Genomic DNA, 17,504 nt, shown 5'->3' with positions numbered 1-17,504 from the left:
AATGTCATAATGAGAACGATACTCTTACTAGGAGGAAAGCAAAACAAAACACAAAGCAAAATTTTCGAGAAGAAAACTCAGAGCAAACGTCTGCAGTGCCTCTGTGGGCTCACGAAAAGCATTACCAACCCTCGGCAGTCAGACGTGGAAGCTCATGCCAATCAGATCTTAATCCATTAAAGTCATTCACAGCAAAACATAATGTAGGTCAGAGTGGGGAGCAATGTGATGTCGTGTGCAAGCTCATTCACCATCCAGAGCAATATGAGTCAGGGGTGCAAACGTGGAGCACTTCAAGCCAATATTGTACAATACCGAAAGGTAACCATGGTCTGGAACTGAATCAATAACCAACAAGGCTTGCTGTGAGGGTCTCTAATACAGTATTCTGTGAATCAGTGCCCGTCCGACCTAGATTACACATTTGAAGTACCCTAAACTTTAGTTCTATCTCTACGTTCTTTCTATGGCATTCCTGGTCATCTGTTTCAAGCTTTTATTTTATTTCCTTTTATATTTTATTTCATTTTGGGAGGTTAACACTCCTCTCTGAAAGATTTAAGCAAAACCTAGCCAAATACTGTGGACAGTAGGGGCAAGAAGAAAGAAGACAACAGAAAACCTTGCCCAACAGAGCCCTGGCCATTGTTTTTATTTTTTTGCCTCTCAGCTTCCTCGGCCCCACCCTCTAGGAGTGTGCCTCCGGCACCTTTGGGGAGCCACCCAGGCAGCATGACACCCAAGTTTGTGGGTTGTGTTTGCTCTTAGGATGGGTGTGATGCCGGGAGGGCAGCAACACCCTTCTCTCCTTGCAACCGCATGCCGGTGTGGCCCCTCCTACAACTCACCTCCAAACCAAACCATGAAAAAGCACCAGAGAAGAGCCGAGATGTAAACACCTCGGGAAAAACCTTAACTTTAGACTTTGTCTATTGCAGCTTGGAGTGGCGCATTTTTGTCACGGCTGTGTTGCCTAGAGTCAGAGGTAAAATTCCTTGAGGGTAATGAAGACTTTTAAAGCACGTTGTATTAGAATTGATGTTTTTTGAAAGCAGTTTTAGTAAATGATCAAAATCAAGTTCATTTTATTGTACCCGTCATAAAAGTAAAACAATACTCACTATAACAATTATGGAAAAGACATAAAAGTAGAAAGGAAGAAAATTACTAGATACGATCACAGTTAAAATTTTGGTATGTGTCCTTCTAGACCTTCTTCCTTCCCTTCTTTCCTTTTTTTTTTTTTCTTTCTTCCTTTCAAGTGCTCAAATATTTCTTAAATCCCAGGTACTGTGTTTTCAGGTGCAAAGTTGAGGTATCTGGCAATATATTGCTCTAATCAGAACACAGGATGTGTAAGAATGCACCTTAAATTATGACATAGACTTCTCCATTCATATCATCAGAAAGGATGTGTGATGTGAGCTGGCACCTTCTCAGTCCCTGAAATAACCAGAGAAAATGTTAGGGTGGCATCAACCTAATCGCTATTAAGAAGATTAAGCCTCCTAGCTCTAGTAGTAAAACCGGCTTGTGACTGTCCCCATCTAAGCTGCACACCCTCCCACCTTAGATCCACTGCTGATCAGTCGTGAATTTGTGTGCGTTAAGGCAGAGGGATGAACACGTGTGCCCCTCTGGTGCTCTCTGTGCGTTCTATGTTCATTGAAGAACACAGAGCCAAGTGGGAATGAGGCCAGCAAAGCAACTGGCTTTCAGATGCAATTTTCTGTAACACATCTTAGTGCTATATTTGTCAATGGACTTAGGGCCTCAGAGAACTTTCCAAGGTGAAAACCTAACATTGCTTCCATGGGCGTTGAGGGTAAAGCCCTTAACCCTGCGACTTAATGAGAACAAAATTAAGTGCTTCTTTAAGCAGCTTAGATTTATCTTGTCAATATATGTGATGGGAGGTTTCTTTGTGTGCTTTAGAAAAGAGATTGTGTGTGTGTGTGTGTGTGTGTGTGTGTGTTAATCTGAAGCATCGTCTCCTTGCTCCATTATGTCACCATCCACACTGTTCCTTTATGATAGACAGGGTTCATCTATTCCCTTGCTCTAAACTTAATTACTTTGCAATTAATTCTTTGTTGAAAATAGCAAGGCTCCTAAACTCGGAACATCTCATTGTGAGAAAGGCTGTTTATGGATAGAGGTCAAGAGGACGTATTGGAATATTCCGCAGCACTGCCACAGATATTTTGAATGAAAATGGCAAGAGGGAAAAGGCCCATTCCACCATTCCACACAAGGTGACCATGGAAGGAGAGGGCTTCCTCCCAAACAAACCGAGTTAAAGTCAGCCTTCAAGAATGAAGTTTTAAACATAGCATCATAGAAAAATCTCATGCCAATAATCTTAAGGAACTACCGTTTTTAGGACCTACCATGTGACAACCACTTGCACATGCATTGTTTCAGTTAATCCTTGTAAAATTTTCCAAGCTAGGTAACATTAATATTAATACTGGCTTATAAGTGATGTGACTTCCTAAGGTTATTCACATACCCTTGAAGGAGTTCATTCCACACTGGTCATTGCTTGATGGTTTGCAGACATAAGATCCTTGAAACTGGCCAGGTGCGGTGGCTCACGCCTGTAATCCCAGCACTTTGGGAGGCCGAGGCGGGCGGATCACTTGAGGTCAGGAGTTCAAGACCAGCCTGGCCAACATGGCAAAACCCCATCTCTACTGAAAATACAAAAATTAGCCAGGCATGGTGGCTCGTGCCTGTAATCCCAGCTACTCGGGAGGCTGAGGCAGGAGAATCGCATCAACCCAGGAGGCAGAGGTTGAGGTTGCAGAGAGCCTAGATCGCACCACTGCACTCCAGCCTGGGTGACAGAGCGAGACTCTGTCTCAAAAAAAAAAAAAAAAGATCATTGAAGCCGAATTACAACCCTATGAGAAGAGTACCATCATTATTTCAGTTTCACAGAAGAGAAAGCCAAGGCTTTGAGAGGGTAAGTGACTTGCCCAATGTTCCACCGCTGGTAAGCACTGATCCCAGCCTCAAACTCCATCATCTGCCTGTGCTCTCAGCTATAATCCTAAACTACCTCTCTCAGAAAGATCTTGTCTTTATCCTCCACCAGTTTGTGAAAACTGCCTTTTAGAGCATTTCCTGCATGTTAGTTGATCAATTAAGCGTTCCTCGGGAGGGTCTCAGAGGGAATTACAGAAATGTGACCTTTATGAGAAGTTGCTTTGTCTTACAGTATTCCAGGCCTTTGAAGAGTCAAAGACTGATGTAACAGTCCCTGATAACCTCACAGCCCTTTTAAAACACTGCCTCATCACTCTTCCCTCCAGACTTCTGAGGTCACTGGTGAGCATGTTTGCGACACGGAAGGAGAGGAGCACCGTTCCTCTCTCTCCTATAGAAACAGCATGGGCCCGCAAGGACAAGAGCAGGAAAAATCACAGCAGACCGAGTCAGGGACAGGGCACTCCCCAGAGCCTGTGCTGCGGGTGGAGGGCCTGGGCATTGTCAGAGTTCTGCATGTGGTAGGTGATGGATAAATATTGCGGTGAGTGATTGAGCTAGTGAATGCATTCTCACAGTTACAGGGGAGAGCAGAGGCAGTACGTCGGTGAGTTCCAAATCCTTTGTTCACCAGACACTAAATTGAGAGAAACTGAATCCCCAGTTAGAAGTTTCTCTGTGAGATCCTGTGAGATACTGACTCACTTCCTCCATAAACTTCTCCTAACTTCTTCAGTCCCCTTTGATCCATGGTGGTTCTTGCCCATGTGAAGCTTTTTTTACAGTACTTCTAGGAAGCTAAGGCGTTTGCATAAAGCTGTACCTTTCCTGAAGGCACATTTGATTCATTCAGCAAATATTCAAGAGATATTTTCCAAGAAGCTATTATGTGCCAGACACAATGGCAGGGGCTTAGGATCAAGAGATAAAAGATATTGTCCGTGTACTTAATTGGAAGGAGTGATGTTCTATATTCTTTGAGAGGGAAGATAGTGAGGGATGAATGTACGTGGTGGGAGTAGTGAACAGACAGACAAGTAAACAAGAGAATGGTAAGTGCAGAGAAGAGTAGGCCACCTTTGGGTGATTTTTAAAAGGTGCCTCCTTCCTCGGGGTGGAGGCAAACCCAAACCAGGGCACATGGCTTGGCAATCGGCGAATGAAACATGTCCCCACCCATCCCTTCACCCATGACCTTGGACTGTGACCAACCTGCACAACAGACCACAGCAGGGTGGATTAAGGATGTGCTAGGGAGAGACAACCAATATACTCTGGGTGTGATGACAAAGTGAAGCCCTGCTTTGGATTTGAAGGATAAATGGGAATTAGCCCAGTCAAGAAAAAGGAAAGAGCATCCCTAGAAGAAGGAACAGAAAAAAGCTTGGAGGTCTTTAAAAACATGGAACATTTGGAGAGCTATAAAGGCTGAGAAGCCAGGTGCCTTTCTTCATTAAGTAACTTCCTTGATGCCTTGAATACAGCATTTTGTTGGGGAAACATTTATTGCTGATGAAATACACCAGTGAAAAGATTCCTGACTTTTTTCTTGCTGTGACTACTGGGCTGTTCTTTCCCCATCATGAAGTAGAGGATGAATGTAAATTATACTCATCCCCATATCTTTGAGGAATGAGTTTAAAATGTCCTTTGGATTCCTGTTTCCTATCAGTGGCATGAAAGATTTCCCTTAAGCATCATCACATTGGCTCTGCTTCCTCCAGTTTCTGCAAAGCTAAGGATGTCAAGGATTTGGGGTATGGTCAGACAGGATCAAAGGTGAACTACCCTGCTGTCCTTCTCTTTAAGGAATGCATTGCTGCTGAAAATTTTGTCCCTTAGTACCTCTGGGATGGCAAATGTCCTGGCAAAAGGGAGTAATAAAGAGGGGTTGTTATATTTTAGACACTTTTGAATAGAGTGGTAAATTGTTATTCAAATCTCATTTGATGGCCAGTGTGCACATTATTCTTCCCATGCTCCAGTTTTTTCAGAAAATATGTGCATCCTCTCCCCCACTACTTCTCCTAATGAGCACAGTTCCCATATCTGGGCAGGGTGGACCTCTCTGCAAAGAACTTACTGTCTCTCTGACCTCCCTGGCTTTCCTTCCGGACAAAAAACAGAAAACTAGTGGAACAGTCTCAGCAGTGTCATTTCATGTTCTTTATGTGTACTTCGTCTGAAATCAGCAAATGAAGCCCTCTTAGCTTCAGGAATATAATCCTAATCTAAACAAGCTTGTATAAATAGCACAAGGGCTCTTTTTTTTTTTAAATAGAATTAGCCCTATTTGGAAAACTCTTGGTAAATATTAAAATATCCTAAGTAGTTGTTGTGGCAGGCAAAAACTAAATACAATAAAGATAAAAGTGAAACTTCCTGTTATACCAGTAATCTGTTACAGAAAGTGTTAAATATAGATGCTACAGTACTGTGCTTCTCTTATTAGAATCCCCATTTTACAAAGAAGTCAGGAAACTTGCCGAGGTTTACTCAGTAAAAACAAATTTAAGAAATAGATGCCCCAAATCTCAATGGTTGGCCTTATTTTCTAAAGAAGAGGTGAGCTAACTCAGATTCTACATGTAAATTTTTGGGGCTAGAATTTGGCTCTAAGCCTTTTTGATATCCTGATTTTTTTTCTGACACAACAGACACAGTGACATACCTCTCGGGAGAACAAAGAAAGACATAAGATAGTTGGTGTGTTGTTTAGATTCAAATCTTGAGAAGTGGAGTGAAACAATTTCTGTGCAAGCTAAACTAGAGCAAGAAAAAAGTATATTTAGATAATTTTATTTGAATTTTTAAATTAAATATAAAAAGTAAAATCATAAAAATATTTTAAGTATAGGTGAATATATTTTTGCAATAAATAAAGTCCTTATAGGCATGCAAGGAAAGGCAGAAACCATAAATAAAAGATTACTAGGTTGGATATTTTAAAGAGGATATTTATAGTAGAATTATTTTTAATAACCAAAAAGGTAGAAATTACATAAAGGGCTATCATTATCAATAAGTGGTAGAGCTAGTTTACATATACAAGAAACAAACTAAACAAAAGTTAAAAGAAAAACTGGGGAGACAAGCAACATATGATTAACTATACAGAAGTCTTATAAATTAGTAAGTAGTAAAGGACTAATACCACAATACAAAAGTGAGCAAAGATTATGAACAGGCGATTAACAAAAGAGGAAATACAAAAGTCAAGAAACTTAGACAACAAAAACAAAATTTTTTAAAAATGCAGACAAAACAACATCATAATTAAACAAAGAAATGTCAATTTTAAAGGGACACCTTTTTAGCCAGTTAAATTATCAGGATTTATTTTTCATGATAAAGTTCTGCATTGGGACAGGTGTACACTAATCTAGGAATTATAAATTGGTAAACACTTTTTACAGGACACGATGATATCTATTCAATGCTTTTTAAAAGTTAAACTTTCAAGAATGTACTTCCAAAAACAAAAAAACACAAATGCCAAAAGAAATCTATGTAACAAGGATATTTATAGTAGAATTACTTTTAATAACCAAAAAAGTAATTATGACATAAAGGGCTATGATTATCAATAAGTGGTAGAGTTAATGTAAATTTTAATTCTCCTTTAAAACATTTAAAATTTTTTTCTACATGTCCTACAGTGAATATATAGTATTTTCAGTATTTAAATCATAATGTATCCTTCTTAAGAAAGATATTGGCGTGCTTTCACAGTGCCATGTCAACGAGGGGCAGGCTAGGGAGTGGTCGGCCCAGTAATTTATTTTATCACTGACATTACTAAGAATTGTCAGCACAGAGTAATAATCAAAAGCAAGCCAGCTTTTAGTGGGGCTTTTTTATTGTTTTTAGGCCATTGTCTGCACACTCCCACAGCATTCCCCATTCTCGAAACTTGACTATAGCTGCTGACGCTCCTGGAAAGAAGGAGGAACAGAAGACATCTCAGCTGAAGCATGGAGTATATATAAAAATCACTTGAAACTGAGACTTGATACAATGTCTACAATAAAATACAGAATCACTTCACGACTACAGACACGGAAGTGTTTTTTCCAGCTTACCCACATGATCCTGCTTTAAGTGTAGCATGGCATCATTTTCACTTTGTAGGCGTTTATTTTACACACATGTGTGGGATACCCACAGGAGCCTTGTTTCTCATTATTATATAGGAACTTCACAAGCGGAAGTGTTGTTGGCTGACTGAGAGGTATAACTCTGTGTTTCTCTCCCAGAGGAGCCGTGAATGAGATACCATATAATATGAATGGAGACCCCCTTAGGCACCCTATAAATTTATTATAAAGCACTGGATTTTGAAATAACAAAAATAACATACGAAATTTGAGGAAAGTATAAAAATTAGAAATTTACGTCTCTTCAGAGTTACCCTAGACCACGGATTCTACTGAGTAACCGGCCTGATTGTGTGAACCCAAGAGCAGGCCTTATTTTATGTAGAGCAAGCAGGCAGAATTACTGCAATGTGTGAGTGGCTCTGAAGTTTCCAGTGTTTGGAAAAAAAAAAAAAAAAGTAGACTTGAAGGAAATAGCAAATGTAGATGACTCTGCAGGTTAAAGCAAGAAGAATAGATGGTTCAATGAGGTTTTGTTCACTTTTAACATCCACTTTGTAAAGGATCCTTAAAAAGGTTGTATTTAGGGTTTTGGCTGTACTTGGAAGATGGAAGAAGGGAGGCTTCACTTGAGCGGCAGTGTGGTAGACAAAGCATCTAACCTAGGCTTGTGGCTTTTGAAAAAACAGTTTGTTGGGGTACATGTAGCTCTTTGCTCTAGATGTTTATTCCAATGGGCTTGGCATTTGGTTATCTTTTAAGGAAGTCATAAGCAGAGGTAACATTTGTAATGTGAAGTTACTCGAAATTCTATAAAAAGCAATCCATAGCAATTGGCGTTGCTTTTAGTTCATGAAAGCTTAAAAATCTCTCGCCCTGTGTATTGTGGCAGCCAGTCAAAAGTGAGAGCAGAACACAAATCTCGTTCAGAAACCAGGCCCGCATTTTTGCTCCCTTTGCAAATCCTTTACAATCCCAGAAAACAGTTGCCCTCTTTCTGTTGCCCACCCTAAATGCAGGTGATATTTACCTATTATATCAGTTTAATGAGCAGGCCATCTCCCACTCATTAAGTCGATTTGAAAAATGATCAGAAGAATCAGGACTGTGTCCTCCGAGAATATAAATGCCTCTAAGGCTATATCCATTTTAGGAAAACCAGGTCTTTTACCTTTGCTCTGGCTTCACCTCAGCATTTTCTTCTACAGCAGAAATAATGCATTTAGTCGTTTCAGAACACTGGTTTAATGCATTAATAACTGCAGGTGCTTTTCCTAGAATTTTGGCTCCGCAAGTGTTTCACGGTGAGTGGGTCAAAGGCAGCAAGCAAGGGTCATATAAAGTGAGTATTTTATGAAGCCAGGATACATTGCAGTGTGTAAGCAGAAGCACCCAATATAATTAAAATAAATGAGGAATATGAGCCATGTAGGCTGTCAAAGGCGTATGTGGTGATGTGGTGGTGCAGTGGGCTGGGAGAAAAGGAGGGTAGAGTGGAAAGGCTTTAAAACTATAGGAAATCAGAGAAAATGCTGGCCTTCTGTTCCTTAGCTTCTGGAATTAGGGAGTTGTTATATAATCCAAGCCAGCAGCTAGAGGGGATTTGGCTAATAGTTAACTTAATTTTTCTGGAATGTCTTTTTTTTTTTCTGTAAATCAGCCTAAGTGGAAAGAAAGTGGGACTCTCGTCAATGAATCAAATGGCAGGAGGGGCCAGCTGGGAGGACCGATTCCCCCTGGATCCTATACATATTTTACTCGGCTCCGTGGCTGTACTTGGAGTGCAGGTTAAATGAATTGTTCCCATTTGCGAGCTGATAGGACAGCTCCTTTAGATGAAGGAGACTCTGAACTTTGAATGTCACCGTGAGGAAAAGAAAGTGCTCATAGAAAAGTTGACAGTGCCACTTGTGGCAGGATTTTACTGTCATTGTGAAAACTATATAAAATGATGACTTACAGTAAGGCTCAGAGTTTCAGCATAATATATAATAATAATAAGACTTCTGTCAGCTTATAAGTGATGTAGGAGTTCTTTGCAGCGCCGGTGGTTTATCTGTGGCTTGGTGGTCGCAGGAACAGTGCTTTGTGCCATACTTGCTGGCTGAGGCTGATTCATTCTGCGACTGATGCTCCTGACTGAGTCCTCTTCACTCTGATTAGTCACTTTTGCCTTCATTTGCTGGAATTAAAATCCTGAAAGTTTACTTGCTTCCTCCGTGTACTTTCTCGAGCCATATTTAAAGCACCCTTCAGTAAGCCACAGGAAGCATAGCTGTGGAGACATGGGGGCGCGGGGCAGGAATCATGAAAAATGAGAATGTTGCGCTGGCTGAAAAGTGCCTGGTGTCTGAGATCAAAGCTGTCTGACCTTCGTCCGTATTGGCATCAGGGTGATGACTTGTTTTCTTTGTTCTGTTACCTTGGAAACTGAGGCACGGGTTTTATGTACGTAAATAAAGAGTAACAGGATCCGTTCTCTTCATCATATAGCAATTGTAAGAATTATTTGGAATATTTAGATCCTGTAACAGGATCTGGTGAAATGCAAGTGAAAAAAAAAATCAAGATGTTTGTAGGAGGAAATGTATAAGCCAAGAAGAGGTCCCTGTCATGTACATACTCGGATGGATATTGGCACCCTCACAAAAAAGTCAACAGGGTCTCAAGTGACAAAGATGAAAAGAGAACATGCTAAGGGTTGGGCTAAGTTAGTATAGCCTGAATTTTTTCAGTGTCCCTAAAATACTTTTTGCTCCTTAAAGTTGTGGATATGAAGAGCAGTGTTGGGGCTTCCCTAGGGAGAAGAGATGGCTTCTAGGAACGTGGGTGGGGCTGATGCAACATGTATGGGCAGGGTGGAATTTGGGTCACTAGCAGAGGCTTTGGCTGGTACTAGAATACATACATAGGCCTTTCCTCCTAAGCACCATGAGCGCAGGGATCATTACTATCTTGTCTGCCATTGTTCCCCATCACCTAACATAGTACCTGACTAACATGGGGCAGGGCAAGAACAATTATGCAGTCAACCGGGGGTAGATGGCAAGCCTGAGATTTCATAGACAAATAAATCCCACTTTGCGCTGAAAGATCAAATTGTTCATACATTGTCCATTAATGAGGTATTCAAATAATTTCAAGCTTCTTTCTGGCCCTGTAGACCTGAATTTAAAGAGATTCTGGGACCAATTAGTGACAGCTCTGAAATTAGAGGTAACTAAAGTGACCTCACTGCATATGGGTTGATTTACCAATTTGTAAAGGCCTTGAGAGTGCTGGTTTTACATTATGTGGGGAAAAGCAAAGACAAGGGAACACTTGGCTGTGTGTGGCAGGATTGATCCACGTGCATTTGGATAATACAATATCATAAGGGTCCAGTCTCTCACCCTGGCAGTGAGGAGTGTCCTCGAGGTTTGGGCGAGGCCCCTCCAGTCCTGGATATATCTCTTGCTCACAAATACAAGGTGGGTAGAACGGAGGGGCAGTTATGTGCACAACAATACACCATCGAAACTCTCATTTGTCAAATCCAAACTGTACGAAATGAGAAGGGACAACCAGAATGTAAAGCTAGGAGAGCCTATTGGTGAAAGAGTTAACGCTGCAAGGCACGGAGACCACAGGGAGCTCTTGAGCCAGAGTTCAGATGCTCGTCTTCTGTGCTTTTTGCCGGGTACCTTTGACTTTTGATGTGGGCATGGGAGGAGCATTTAAATCACTGGGCCAGTGTCAGGAGGAGGAGGAAATAAGTTTAATGGCCACTGAAACAAAAACCTTTGACTGAGCTCTGGCCCAGCTCTGCCTTACAGGGACCATTTGACCTTAAACATGCCCCTCCACCTTTCTGACACTCAATTTCCTCACTGCAAAATGGATCCAACAGTATCTTCACTACTTACTTCACAGAGGGAGATGAGGAAATCAGAAAGTAGATTGAAAACATGCTGCCAACTGTTTTGGTTACTGCAGCCTTGTAGTATAATTTGAAGTCAGGCAGCATGATGCCTCCTGCTTTGTTCTTTTTGCTTAGGATTGTCTTGGCTATACGGGCTCTTTTTAGGTTCCATATGAATTTTAAAGTAGTTTTTTCTAATTCTGTGAAAAAAAAATCAATGGTAGTTTAATGGGAATAGCATTGAATCTATAAATTACTTTGGGTAGTATGGCCATTTTCATGATATTGATTCTTCCTATCCATGAGGATGGAATGTTTCTCCATTTGTTTGTGTCCTCTCTTATTTCCTTGGGCAGTGGTTTGTAGTTCTCCTTGAAGAGGCCCTTCACTCCCCTTCTTAGATGTATTCCTAGGTATTTTATTCTCTTTGTAGCACTTCTGCATGGGAGTTCATTCACGATTTGGCTCTCTGCTTGTCTACTGTTGGTGAATAGGAATGTTTGTGATTTTTGCATATTGATTTTGTATCCTGAGACTGCTGAGGTTGCTTATCAGCTTAAGAAGCTTTTGGGCTAACACAGTGGGGTTTTCTAGATATAGGATCATATCATCTGCAAACAGTTTGACTTCCTCTCTTCCTGTTTGAAAGAATATTTCTTTCTTTCTCTTGCCTGATTGCCTTGGCCAGAATTTCCAATACTATGTTGAATAGGAGTGGTGAGAGAGGGCATCCTTGTCTTGTGCCAGTTTTCAAGGGGAATGCTTCCAGCTTTTGCCCATTCAGCATGATATTGGCTGTGGGTTTGTCATAAATGGCTCTTATTATTTTGAGGTATGTCCCATCAATACCTAGTTAATTGAGAGTTTTTAACCTGAAGGGATGTTGACTTTTATTGAAGGCCTTTTCTGCATCTGCTGAGATAATCATGTGGTTTTGTCTTTAGTTCTGTTTATGTGATGAATTACATTTATTGATTTGCACATGTTGAACCAGCCTTGCATCCCGGGGATGAAGCCAATTTGATCATGGTGGATTTGTTTTTTGATGTGCTGCTGGATTCAGTTTGCTGGTATTTTATTGAGGATTTTTGCATCAATGTTCATCAGGGATATTGGCCTGAAGTTTTCTTTTTTTGTTGTATTTTTGCCAGGTTTCGGTATCAGGATGATGCTGGCCTCATAGAATGTGTTAGGGAGGAGTCCCTCTTTTTCAATTGTTTAAAATAGTTTCAGAAGAAATAGTACCAGCTCCTCTTTGTAGCTCTGGTAGAATTCAGCTGTAAATCCGTCTGGTCCTGGGCTTTCTTTTGGTTGGGATCACTCACACGGTTTTAGAGAGATTGAACCTCTTTTTAAAGTTTTCCAGCCAGCCCTTACTGGCTTGAATTTTTTATTATGAAAATTTCAAACATGAATGCAAAGAGGGGCAACAGTGGAATGAACTGCCCTATACCCAACACCCAGATTCAGCCTTACCAACATTTTGTCACACTTGCTTTATCTATCCCTGTTTCCCTTTGCTAAAGCATTTTAAAGCAAACCCCAGACATCATATCAATTCATCTTTACATATTTTAGCATGCATCCTGCTCAAAAGTAAATGCCCAGTGCTCTCACATTCTCCCTTGTTTCCTTTACAGGGCTGCTTAGAAATGTTTTGTGATTGTTATTGTGTTCTGTTTTCTGGACCTGCTATGTAGCGTGAACTCATTTTTCCTTTCTGTACTACCCCATAGACCTGCCATGTGGTCCAAAAGAGTATTAGTCAAGAAATGATGCTGCATTGTTTTATTTAGGAAGAATGACCCAAAATTCACAGATTAAGTAATAATAATAATAAACTAAATATTTACAATTGGGATTATGCAAATATAAAACAGAGCTATCTTTAAAAATAAAGTGTATTTTTTTTAAAATCTGGCAAAAACAGTTTTGCCAAACTACTATTCCAACTGATCCCAGCTTAATTCAATGGGAATGGCATGCTGACTTTTTATTATAAAATCACTTTGAATAGGAGAGAAATTGCTAAACTCAAGTTAACCTCTAAGCTGTTGTATCTAAGAACTATGCATATTGAAATCACTGTTTCCAAAATAGTTTTCTCAATCTCAGAAATGAGAGAGTTATCCTGAATTGCCATGTAGGAGAAGCCAGCCACACAAGCCTGGCTTCTTGCTGTATGTAGCATATGGTTAACTAAAAAGTTTTCTGCAGATTCTTTATTATCCCAGAGCCAATATGAGATTAGTTTTACAAGTTGGGTTATAACCTTTACAGCTTCTGGGTTGGGGATCTGCTAACAAGATCATAAAGATCTTTCTAACAGATGAAGCATGCATGCCCTGTGTTCAGCCCTGGTAATGACCAAATCAATTTTATCACAAGTGTTTAAAAGTGCCATTTTAACTTTTCTATTGATTGCCTGACCTTTGCTTTGGGTCCTGGGGTTAGCGTGTGTTCTCTCCCCTCTCACTCTTTGTATGTAGCCTTCCAGTTTCTCTTCAGCTGTGCAAACCTCTCTTTAGATGTCCCCGACCTTCTCAGTTAGCACTTGTCTCACCCTCTATGCTCCTCTTGTCTTCTCTACACACTTCCAGGAGCTTTGGAGTCACTATTGGTAAACTAGATGTGTGGCTTTGGGGAGTCAACTTCATTCACTTAACAAGTTTTTCTGATCCTCAGTTAACAATTTTTTGTGAGTATCTATGTGCCAGGCACCATTCTAGGCATCACAAATACAGTGGTATACCAAGGATGGGAAGTCCCTGCTTCAAGAATTGAAATTGTTGGGAAGACATGCAACTATATCATAGAATGTCAGGAGGAGGGAACCATTGTGAAGATACAAAGTAAAGCAAAATGGAGAGGGGGGCAGGGAGAGCGAATGTGGATAAGCTGGCTGGGAAGCATTCTAGCAGGAGATGAGAGCTGAGCAAAGATCTGAATGGATGTGAAGGAGACCTGCGGAGAAGTGGAGGGAAAGTGAGACAGGCAGAGGGAACTACAAACAGAAAGGATGTGAGTCTGGAGCAAGCTTAGAGCTTTAGAGAAAATTTAAGATGGCTAGTGTGGAAGACTGAGATGGGTGAGACAGAGAGAGAGGGAGACACTAGGTTGGAGAACCAGGCAGCCAGATCATGTAGGACCCTCTTAACTGTGGAAGGAGTTTGAGCAGGGGACTGATGTGATCGGATTTATAGTTCAAAAAGTCACTCTGGCTTCCATGGAGCTTCTAAGTAAGGCTAGTGAAATTGTTCCTGGGTCCAGTTGAGGTGTCCTGTATGGTAACAGGAAGACTTCAACGCGTCCAGGCCTCAGAGCCCACAGAGCCACTCCTGTGTAGGGTGCTACTTTTTGCTGTGCTCCTAATCGGCTGGCTGACTTGAAAACAGTTGCCTAATCCCTCTGAGTCCCAGTTTGCTGTCCTTTTTCAGGGAGAGGTACAATTTCTTTATTCCAGATCTAACATTTGGGGATTTTAATCTATAAACTAGTTATTTCCTAACCCTGTGTATTTGTTAGGGTAAAGGTTGAAAACTATTGTAGCAAAGAGACTCAAGAACACAGTGACTTACATGAGGTAGAAGCTGGCTTCTCTCTCCTGTGGTATTGAAGCCAGTGGAGGCTGCCAAGGAAGCTCTGCTCACAGGTCCTGTCTGGGTGCTCTCTCCTGTCTCCAAAGGTGGCCTTGCCCACATGGCTGGAGCTGGGTCATGGCCTTATGCAAGTTCCAGTCCATGGAAAGAGAGAGAGAAAGGATATCCAGAGTGAACAGCTTCCTTTTAAGTGACATGGAAGTTACACACGCCCCTCCTGGTCACATGTCTTGGTAAGAATCTAGTCTTTCGGCCATACCCAGCTGCAAGGGACTCTGGGAATTACAGCCTCTAACTGGATGGCTATGTGTCCATCTAAAACTTGACTGCCCTGGAGGAATGGGAGAATGGATTTGGTGGGGCAGCAAGAAAACAGCTACACTCTGTTTTTGGAGGACCCCAGAGTATTATTGCCAGACACCTTACACTCATAACATTTCCTGGACCTTTGTATTAATTTCATGGAACTGTGGTAACAAAGTGCCACAACCTGGGTGGCTTAAAACAACAGAAATTGTTTTACGCCAATTGTCATTGGCATAGGCAAACACCTGTGTGGTAGCTAAAGGATGGTGGCGTTCTCTCACAGTTCTGGATGCTAGAAGTCCCAAAATCAAGGTGGCAGCAGAGCCTTGCTCCCTCTGAAGGCTTTAGGGAAGAAGTTCCTGAAGCCTCTCTCCTAGCTTCTGGTAGTTGCTAGAAATCCTTGGCATTCTTGAGCTTATAGCTATGTCACTCCAATCCCTCCTCCATCTGCATGTGGCCTTTTTCTCTATGTGTTGTCTGTGTCCCTAAATGCACATCTCCCTCTCCTTCCTCTTACACAGATAGTAGTAATTAAATTTAGACTAAATCTAAATACTTAGTCTAAGTATTCAGATGACTGGCCCCTGGACCAGTATTGCTTCATCTTAATTATATCTATAAAGATATGCTTTCCAAATAAGGTCACATTCGCAGGTATCAGGAGTTAGGACTTGAATGTGTCTTTTTGGGGGATGCAACTCAACCCGTTACAACCTTTTTAAAACTAAAATTTAAAAAAAGACAAATGGAAAAAGAATAATTTAAAAGAGAAGAACTGTGCTAGTTGAAATCAATCAAAATATAACAAGGTATGTCAATCTCAGAAAGAACCCATAGTTTATTCTGAAGCTCAGGGCCACCTTAGTGTCACATCCCAAGGACATATGGGCCTTTTTTCCTTCCCTTCTCTATGGAACATTCCAATGCATTCCTGTAAGATGCATTGCCATCAGATAACATTGCTTAGATAATAGAATTCACTGACAGCTGACTGCTTTCAGCTTTGCACTGCCTATACCTTTTGATAATCACAACAGCCTCATGAAAAAGGTGTCCTTACTTCCATCCTACAGATATTGAAACTGAGGCTCAAGCTAAGTAGCTTGCCTCAAGTGAAACGACTAGTTGGTAAGTGAAACTGGGCTTGCAACCTGGGTCTTTCTGACTCCAGAGGTCATCCTCTTTGTATTACAGGGCACTAACTCCTGGAGATTTATCAGGAGGTCCTGATGAAAGGGCTCACTCCTGCCTTGAGGATTTTGTGATCAGTCTCTGAGGTAGCACCTGTACTGCAGAGGTCTCCACAGGCCTTTGGTTGCTGGTATGTGTTGACACTGTAGTCATATGCCCTATAGTCATTGGCTTAGGCAAACACCTGTGTGGTAGCTAAAGGGTGGTGGTTTTCCTAGGAGTCAAAAGTTGTCCCACGTCAGCCCCTAGGTCTCTCGCTGCATTCTCGAGCACTGCGTAAAATACATGGTACTAAGCACTAAGCAAGCCTTATTTTTCAGAACTTTATCAGCATATTGGTTATGATTACCATTTTGGCAAGTATTATCAGATTATCCATCACCATAGGGCACTCCTGAAAGTAGCCAGCTATGCTATCACACTTTCACTTCAGACTTCACATAGGGTTCTCTAGAAAGGATAATGCAATTAGTACTTGCCATAGGAAACTGGGTCTCCTAACAGTCACAGAGAGATGTTTGCAATATTAAAAACTAATATTAGGTCAACATTGCCTTGCTTTATTTCATTTTATCTTCACAGTAACCTTGTGGAATAGTTATTTAATATTAACTTTTCTTTCTTATTATTATAATTTTATTTGTACAGGTGTTTTATAGAAATTTTAGAAAACATAGACAAAGAAAAATCAGTCATAATTCCTCCACCCAAAGATAATCACTCTCATTAATTTGGTGTATGTATTTTTTGTCTTTTTGCTATACATTTTTTTTTCCTTTTTTGACAAAATGATATACTATGCTTTGGGACTTTGAATTTTTTTGTTTCTCATAATGCAGCTGGAACATCATTGTCTCTGATTTATTTTTCTTTATTTTAATGATGGTAGCGTCTTCCATTTGGTAAACATATCATGCTTTATTTGCCATCCTCTACTGCTAATATTTGGGTGTTCCCTTGAATGTTTTGCTGATATAAATAATATTATGATAACTCTTGTGTATATTCATGATTAATTCCTAAAATTTCTAGTGGTGGAATTTTAGAATGAAAGAAGAAATCTTTTTCCTCTCCTTTTAGTGATGAGGAAACTGAGGATCGGAGAGAGTATCTTGCCCCAAATTATATAGCTGGTAAGTGGCAGAGCTGGGAAAAGAATCCAGATTTCCTGAGTCTAAAATCCCATATGGGAACATAGCTTGTACATCTAATCTAACAATACCAAACTTTTCTTCATAAAATCTATGAATGCAAGGTAAGTATTTTGTTGTTGTTGTTTTGGAGACGGAGTCTCATTCTGTCACACAGGCTGGAGTTCAGTGGCACAATCTCTGCTCACTGCAACCTCTACTTCCTGGGTTCAAGTGATTCTTGTGCCTCAGCCTCCTGAGCAGCTGGGACTTCAGGCATGCGCCACCA

General features: G+C 40.8%; 1 protein-coding gene and 1 long non-coding RNA gene across 3 annotated transcripts in view; one reads left to right on the top strand and one right to left on the bottom strand.

Moving 5' to 3' along the window:
- Positions 1 to 17,504, top strand: part of RORA (RAR related orphan receptor A) — a 735,316-nt gene that overhangs the window by 521,280 nt on the left and 196,532 nt on the right. The window lies entirely within an intron of this gene.
- LOC107968495 (uncharacterized) lies at positions 1,060 to 17,025 on the bottom strand. Its single transcript, XR_001709667.4, has 4 exons — positions 14,568 to 17,025; positions 5,663 to 5,757; positions 2,513 to 2,906; positions 1,060 to 1,443 (listed from the first exon to the last, which is right to left on the bottom strand). It is a non-coding gene; the product is annotated as an uncharacterized LOC107968495 (long non-coding RNA).

This window comes from Pan troglodytes, chromosome 16 (assembly GCF_028858775.2).
Source record: "Pan troglodytes isolate AG18354 chromosome 16, NHGRI_mPanTro3-v2.0_pri, whole genome shotgun sequence".
In the NCBI taxonomy this organism is placed as follows: Eukaryota; Metazoa; Chordata; class Mammalia; order Primates; family Hominidae; genus Pan; species Pan troglodytes.
Note: the sequence above shows the minus strand (reverse complement) of the source record. Positions and strands in the feature narration are given on the sequence as shown.